The sequence below is a fragment of the Arachis duranensis genome, chromosome 9 (assembly GCF_000817695.3).
Source record: "Arachis duranensis cultivar V14167 chromosome 9, aradu.V14167.gnm2.J7QH, whole genome shotgun sequence".
In the NCBI taxonomy this organism is placed as follows: Eukaryota; Viridiplantae; Streptophyta; class Magnoliopsida; order Fabales; family Fabaceae; genus Arachis; species Arachis duranensis.
In genome coordinates, this window is record NC_029780.3 from 61,395,768 (window position 1) to 61,404,594 (window position 8,827).

The window sequence follows — 8,827 nt, forward strand, 5'->3', positions numbered from 1 at the left end:
CAACCGTCGAGCTAGCGACGTTAAAAGAGTGCTTTGTTGGGAGGCAACCCAACCAAAGGTAATTTTCCATTTCTCATCTCTTTCAATAAAGAAGTTAAGTAAATTCCTCTGCATTGCAAGGAGCTAAGTTTGGTGTTGCACACCAAAATAACTAAAGGGTGAGTGTGGAAGGCTAAATTTGGTGTTCCACCAAATAGTTCATTAAGAACACATTGCAACCCTTAGGATGATCACTAACTAGCTCCAAACAATCAGAGAAACTACTTAACAACTGTCTGATTTCTAGTTCATAGTTTGTTTTCCAATTGAAGAAAAGGAATAATACTTGGAGTTTCTGCATGTATTTAAATTGCTGCATAAAGCAAGGAACTAAGTTTGGTGTTCCCACACCAACTTAGGTTCAGAAAATCACAAGCATACATGCATGGTAACTATCTTTCAAGTGCTTGGGGAACAAGCAACTTCCAATTATTTTATAGGAAAACACTCAATCTCTTGGAAGGAACGCACACCATCAGCCAAGGAGAGAAAGAAGAACACAAAAGCTAAGGGTGGTGGCGACAGAAAGGAGATAAATGAGCTCTAAGAGGTTGTATTGTTACTTAACTATGTATACTTTGAAATATTCATTTTGGAAGTCTGAATGTACCCCTGCAAATGAGTAAGTTTTAGTCACTTGCATTTCTTATTCTGTTTTCTTTAATTTTGTCATAAGTGTGCTAGCCTATGTGTGTGTGTTTCACTTTCATTGTGGTTGAATGAATGATTTGTCTACGTTTCAATTGAATAAAAGAAAATGTTTAGAACCATGAAGTGTGATTGTCCAAATTGGTAGGATATAGAATAAGGTAAATGGTGGTTAATGCTTGATTGTTTGGTAAGCTCACTAATAAAAACAAAAGGGAAGAATGTCCTCTACAGTAGGAACTTTGTGCTGTTTATGAACCCTTTAAAAAGAACAAACCTTGGAAGAAAGAAAGAACAATGAAGAAAAACAAGGAAAGCTAACATTGGAGGCAAAGTTGGATCTCAAACGGCAGCCCAACTTTGCCAAACAAAAATGAAAGAAATAAATAATAAGCTAGGCACCAATAGCTTGAACCTTGAGACATATGCCTGTGATGTCTGTGTACTAGGATCTGCTTGGATGAATAGGTTCTAAGGAGTGTTTCAACACTTGGTAACTTGGGTTAACTAACCCGAGATTATCAATCGAAAGTCCACTATCAAGGGCAACCTAGTTACAAGGCATTTAGTAACCCAAAGAGGTGCTGGGCACCAATGTCTCTATGATGAAATTTGAGCCAAGTGCCTGTAGTGTGTATGTGATAAGGAGAGGCTTGAGTGAGTAAGTCTGAGGGTGCTTCATCACCCAACATCTTGAGCCATCTGGGTCGGGAGTGTTGACTGAAACTTATTTAAAAAGTTGCCTTAACACAGAGCACTGAGCTAGAAATAAAGAATAAGTTTCTAAGTGAAAAAGCAAACACCAAGGATAAATAAATAACAAGGGCCATAGTAGCATCCTAGTTGGAACTTTGAATGACATCTCACACCCTGAAACTAATAAAAATTGAGCTGGAAATGTATCTTGCATGAAATCCCATGAACCAAGTTTAAGTACCTTTCAACAAGGACTCATATCCTTCTTTGTTTTCATTCATTTCTCTCTTGTTTTAGTACTTGCTTGGGGACAAGCAAGATTTAAGTTTGGTGTTGTGATGCCAAGGCATCTTAGGCTAGTTTCACTAGCCTTTTTCTTTTGTTTTCATTAGGTTTTATGCACTTTCTTGAGTTATAAGTAAGTATTTGGATAAGGATTTTGTGCACACCTTGATTCATGCAAACTTGGTTATTTATGTGCTTTTCATAAGATTTTATGCAACTTTTGTTTGATGATTTAATAATGCAAAGATCTTATGAATTATAGCAAACTTTGATGCAAACGTTTGGTAGATGCTAGGTGGAAAGGAAGCTAAGAAAGGGAAAGCAACGTTGGAGCCAAAGTTGGTGCTCCAACGTTGCCGCAAACATTATACTCAAGAGGTGCATAGTTGGAGCCAAAGTTGGAGCTTCAACTATGCCTCAAATGTTGGCCTAGAAAAGTGCATAGTTTGAGTTATAGTTGGACCTCTAACTATAACTCCAACTACTAAAGAAGGCAATGTTTGAGTCCAAGGTTAGACCTCAAAATTCACCCCAAACGTTGCATGAAGAAGGCCATAGTTGGAGTTATAGTTGGACCTCCAACTATAACTCTAACTACTCATTAAAAGGGACCATAGTTGGAGCTATAGTTGGACCTCCAACTATAACTCCAACTACTCATCAAAAGGGTCCATAGTTGGAGTTATAGTTGGAGGTCCAATTATAGCTCCAACTATGACTTTGGTGTGCAACGTTGGAGCCAAAGTTAGTGCTCCAACGTTGCTAGCAACATTAAGGGTGAAGGGGTGCAAACGTTAGAGGGAATGTTAGGGGTCCAACGTTACCTCCAACGTACGTGATAAAAATGAAGTTTAGAAATTGGAAAAATGTGCATCGACGTATACGCGTGGGTCACGCGTACGCGTGGATGAAGATTCTTAGCCAATCGGCGCGCAAGCGTAGGTTACGCATGCGTGGATTGGAAAATGTTGGTGGTTCAACGTTGGGTCCAACGTTGGGTTAAACCTTTGGACCAACGTCCCAGCCCTGTTGGGCAAAGTTTGACCCAACGTTTGAGCTCAAACGTTGAACTCCAATGTGGACTCCAACACCAATCAAACTTCAATACAAAAAGTACCCATGCAAAGTATGAACGTTAACTTCTAAACGTCTCCATCAAAGCCACAAAAGGGCACTTCCAACTAGCTTCAACAAAGGCCAAAAATGCCCAGTCCAAGTACTTGAATATTGAAGGAAGAAAGTGTATAAATAGAGTAGAGTTTAAGTTAGAAAGGTGGGCTTATACATTGAGTACTGTAACTCTACCCAATTTACTTTCTCTTCAATTTTAGTTTTGTTGCAATGTACTTTTCAATTTCACTTTCCATTTCTAGAGCTATGAACAACTAAACCCCTTTCATTGGGTTAGGGAGCTTTGTTGTAATTCAATGGATCAATAATAATTTTCATTCTTCTTCTTCTTTCTTTTCTCTTGATTTTGCTAGAAAGCTTTCGATCTTCATCCAATTGGGTAGTTGTCTTGGAAAAGAAGCTATTCATAATTGGATCTCCTCTGAACCTTGGAAGAGAAATGAGGAGATCATGCTAGAAATGATTTCTCATGTTGGACCGGATTGGGGTTTGGATGGATATAGTAACATATAATCCTACGAACACTTTGATCTGGAAATACATGTGGTATAATCAGTTACCATACTTCATCTCTTCCCATGAGCAATTAAATCAAGGAATTGGGCAATTGTTCAAGCTTAGAGAGATTGGGTTGCCAAGGAATTGGAATCCAATCACTTAAGATTGCCAAGGAGATCAATGAATGCATTGATTGACGAAGAGATGAGAATGAACTTGATCCGGAGAATGCAACATCTCCTAAGCCCAATGAACTCCCCATCTCTGATCTACCCATTCTCTTTATTTTCTATTGTTTACTTTCATGCTTAATCACCCCAATTCCCATTTATTTTCATGTAATTTAAGATCCTGCACTTTAATTTCTTGATATTTACTTTCAGTCAATTACAATTCCATGCAATTTACTTTTCCCGCCATTTAATTTTCTACACTTCCAAATTCAAATCTGCTTAGTTCAACTAGAACACCCCTCCAATTAAAGTTGATCAACCAATCAATCACTGTGGGATTTGACCTCACTCTATTGTGAGTTTTTTACTTGACGACAATCCAGTACACTTGCTGGTGTAAATTTGTTGAGAGACAATTTTTCGTGCATCACACAGACAAGGTGGGATCTTCCGAATCACAGAAGGCTGCTCTTTGGGTTCTAGCCTACCACAAAGGCCCTAATCGCCCCGCATTTCGGCTGAATTGATGTCTCGAGAAGTCCCCAACGAAGTCATGGATTAGCCGTCTAAGAGATGTATAATCAAACTGGTGGTTCAATACTATCCCGTCAAGGACTCGCAAGAACCCATGTGAATAGGGATGATGGTCAAGTTATACTCCCAATTCATTAGGATGAAGAATGAAGATACATCTTAGAATAGAATCAAGCTTAGATTGAAATAGAATAGTGATATTATTAATTCATAAGAATCAGCAGAGCTCCTAACCTTAACCTTAGGAGGTTAGTGACTCATACTGTACATTCTGATGTTCGAAAATAAAGTGGGGGACAAAAAGATTGGTGGATCCCCTAATCAAGGGTGATCTTCTCCTATAATTACTAATTTGCTAACTAAGAATTACAGAAATAAGATAAACTAGTCTTATAGTGAAAAAATCCACTTTCCGACCCATTTGGTGAGTGTTTGGGCTAAGCTAAGGGTGTCTCCATGTCCTAGGATCTTTCTTGGGCGTTGAACGCCAGCCTTGGGCTCTTGTTTGGGCATTAGACGCTAGCTGCTCCCTTTTGGGCATCCAACGCAAGGAAGAGGGTGGAGTACTGGCGATGAACGCCAGTTTTGGACCTTCATTTCCAGAGTAAAGTATGGGTTATTATATATTTCTGGAAAGCCATGGATTTTAGCTTTTTATAGCCGTTAAGAGCATGCCATTTAGACTTCTGTAGCTTTAGAGAAGCTCCTTTGAGTGCACAGAGGTCAAATCTTAACAGCATCTGCAGTCCTTTCTCTGTCTCCAAATCAAACTTTTTCCAAAGCTCCTTAATTTCAGCCAGAAAATACCTGATATCATCATAAAACACACAAACTCAATGTAGAATCCAAAAATGTGAATTTTGCACTAAAACCTATGAAAACATAATAAAACTTAAACAAAACATAACGAAAACTATATGAAAATGATGCCAAAAAGCGTATAAAATATCCGCTCATCATACGCATAACCCTGAAGAACTCCAAACTCTAATTTTTCATGAATTCTCCACTTTTTCAAGTTTTTTCCCACCTCTTCAACCCATACTTACCTTGTAAGCCTAAAATCACTCAACAAACACATCAAGGCATCGAATGAAATTAAAGTGAATAAAATTTAGCAAATTAAGGGTCTAAAAAGTATGTTTTTACTTTTAAGCACAATTTAGGAAGAATTCATAAAACCATGCTATTTCAATGAATAAATGTAGGAAAAGTTGATAAAATCCACTCAATTCTACACAAGATAAACTATAAAATTATGGTTTATCAACCTTCCAACACTTAAACAAAGCATGTTCTCATGCTAAATGATAAACCACAATTTTATGGTTTATCTTGTATCAAATTTGGTGGATTTTATCAAATTTTTCCACATTTATTCACTAAAATAGCATGGTTTTATAAATTTCTCCTAAATTGTGCTTAATAGTGAAAACATGCTTTTTAGGCCTTAAAATTGTTAAATTTATATCACTTTAATTCCATTCGATGCCTTAATATGTTTGTTGAGTGATTCCAGGTTTATAAGACAAGGATTAGATTGAAGGAGTGAAGAAAAGCATGCAAATGGAGAATTTGTGAAGAAATGAGGAATTGGAGAAATTCATGGCAACGTATACGCGTGACCCACGTGTACGCGTGACAAGCAGCACGTGACCTCATTAAAGCAAAATACGGTGGGAGCGATTTCTGAGGTCAACCAATCCCAATCCAACCCATTTCTAATGCTATTGAACCCAAGGTTTGAAGGGGGATGAACCAAGTAGTCATATTTTAGTTTTCATCATGTTTTAGGTTAGGTTTCTAGAGAGAGAAGCTTGGTGCGCGAATCTGTGACTCGCACAACTGAATCGGCAAGTGCACCGGATCGTCCAAGTAATACCTTAGGTGAGTCAGGGTCGACTCCAACGAGGATTGTCGGATTGAACAAACTATGGTTGTTGTTGAATAGAAAATATGGTTGTTGTTGAATGCGCATAAAATAAGTAAAGGAAGCAATAACAAAATAGCAGAGAAACAATAATGATAAATCAGTTAAGGTTTCGAAGATGCTTTATCTTTTTGGATCAACTTTTCTTACTGACTTCTTCAATAATGAATGGTTCATTCAATGGCAAAGCTATAAGTGATTAACTTATGTCCTCTCATCAAGTTAATCTCCCCTAAACCATAGCTATTTTGAGTAACTCATGTCCTCTCATCAAGTTAGCTTATAGTGCTTCATTATAGCCGAAGTTGAAGCTCGTGCAATCCACTCTCCTTTTATTGATCCTACTCAAAACGCCACAGAAAAGGTCAGATCTTCCAGATCTGAGAATGATGCTTTATGATTCTAGCCTTAGTACCACAGAGATCTCATTTATCCATGAGTAACGGGATTTTATGTCACATATCCCAATTAGCCCAGATACTCTCTTGGAACCTGAGATGCACTCTCAAGCTGTAGCTCAATACTATCCGGGTCAGGACTCGCATGAACTCATGTAGAATAAGGAGCCATACTTCCATTCCACCCCAGATTCATAGGGACGAAAGAAAAAATTGCATCATAGAATAGAATCAAACATGTATTTGAAATAGAACAATAATATTATTAATCCATAGGAATCAACAGAGCTCCAACCTTAACCTAGGAGGTTTAGTTGCTCATACTGTACAGAGAATAATATGTAAGGTTCAAATGTGGTGGTGAAGATCCTAAACAATGATGATATTCCCTTATATATACTAATAAAAAACCTAAAAAGATATTAATAATAATTAGAAATTACAAAAATAAACTAAACTAGGCTAATGGTGCAAAAATCCACTTCTAGGCCCACTTGGTGAGTGTTTGGATTGAGCTTGGCGTCCAACTTGAAAGGTTGGGCGTTGAACGCCCACTAGGTGGTAGATATGCTGCTTCCTTGCTCCTCTTGTGGTGTTGAACGCTGAGTTTGGGCATTCAACGCTGGCTTGAGTCCTTTTGGGGCGCTGAATGCCAGAAAGGAGGTAACTTGGGTGTTCAACGCCCATTTTGGGTAGTCTAATCCAAAGAAAAGTATAAACCAATATATATTTCTGGAAATTCCTGGAAGTCAGCTTTCTAACACCGTTGAGAACCTATCATTTAGACCTCTGTAGCTCCAGAAATGCACGTTTGAATGCATGAAGGTCAGAATCTGACAGCATCTGCTATGCTTTCTTTGCCTCTAAATCAGACTTCGCCAAAACTTGCCAAATTCACCCAAAATTCACCTAAAATTATAAGAAAAACACAAAAGCTCAAAGTAGCATCCGAAATGTAAATTTTGCACTAAATTATACTAAAACTTGATAAAATATACTGAAAATAGTAGGAAAATAGCATCAAAAAGTGTATAAAATATCCGCTCATCAAAACACCAAACTTAAGCTGTTGCTTGTCCTCAAGCAACCAAAATAAAGTAGGACTAAAAATAAGAGAAAGATACAATAAGTCTTAAAATTTTTCAATGAAGCTTAATTCCAAATACTGAGTGGGGCTAACAGCTCTTTACTTCTAAATAGTTTTGGCATCTCATTTTCCTTTGAAGTTCATAGATATTGACATCCCTTGGGATCAGAATCCAGATGATATTATTGATTCTCTTAGTTTAGCTCTTCTTGATTCTTGAACACAGCTTCTTTTGGTGCTTTCCAACTCTTTTAGCCTCGACGTGACTCTAAGTGTTATTTTTTCCCGTATTACCACCGGATACATAAACGCCACAGGCACTTAACTGGGGGAACCCTTTGGATTCGAATTTAGCTTTGCTTAAATTCCCAGATTGTGATGCCCAGAGTTCTTAAGCGTAATCTTTTCTTTTGGATCACGGCTTTAACTGCTTAGTCTCAAGCTTTTCACTTGACACCTTCACACCACAAGCATGTAGTTAGGGATAGCAGGTCAGTTGTGCTTTTTAGGCTAATTTTAACCCTCCTAACTGTTGATGCTCAAAGCCTTGGATCCTTGCTCTCTTGATTTTTCTTTTATGAGCATTCTTTTTCTTTTTCTTTTTCTTTTTTTTCTTTTTCTACTGCTTTTTCTTGATTCAATAATCAATATTTTTTATTTTTTAGAGAGTCAATAATACTTATCTAGACTTTGTTCTTTCAGGAGTCAATACACTCAACTACAATATCAATCATGCACTGTTAATTCATACATTCAGAGGATAAATGCAACGCCACCACATCAAGATAATTGGACTAACTTATGATATAACTCAAAACTTATGTATCTCAATATTTCTTTTTCAAATAATTTTTCTTTTAAGCATGGTGAGGATACCGAGGATATCTTATAACTAAAACAAAACAAGGAAATAAAACTAGAAAAGAATAAAATACTAAACGTGATCATGAACTTAGAAGAGAAAATAGATAGTAAATTAAAGCATAATGAAGACAGAAATAAAATAAATAGAGGGATAATATGACTCAACAACCTCAGTGCTGATGGCTACTGCTTCCCCTGGAGAATCCAATGAAGGGTTTGAGCACCTCTATGTAACGCCCTTGTCTCTGTTGTTCCTCCATCAATCTTCTCTGATCTTCTCTTATCACATGGAGGGTAGTGGCGTGCTCCTGGTGCTCCACTCTTAGGTGATCAACGCTTGAGCTCAACTCCCCTATTAAGATGTTCAGTTGATCCCAATAGACTCAGGGAGGAAAATACATCCCTTAAGGCATCTCAGAAATTTTGGTGGAGGTGGCTGCACGGGTTCTTGTTGTGGTTTATGTGCCGGCTCTCTCACATGCTCCATCTTCCTCTTCGTGATGGGCTTGTCCATCTCTATGAGGGTATCTCTAGCTATGCCAAT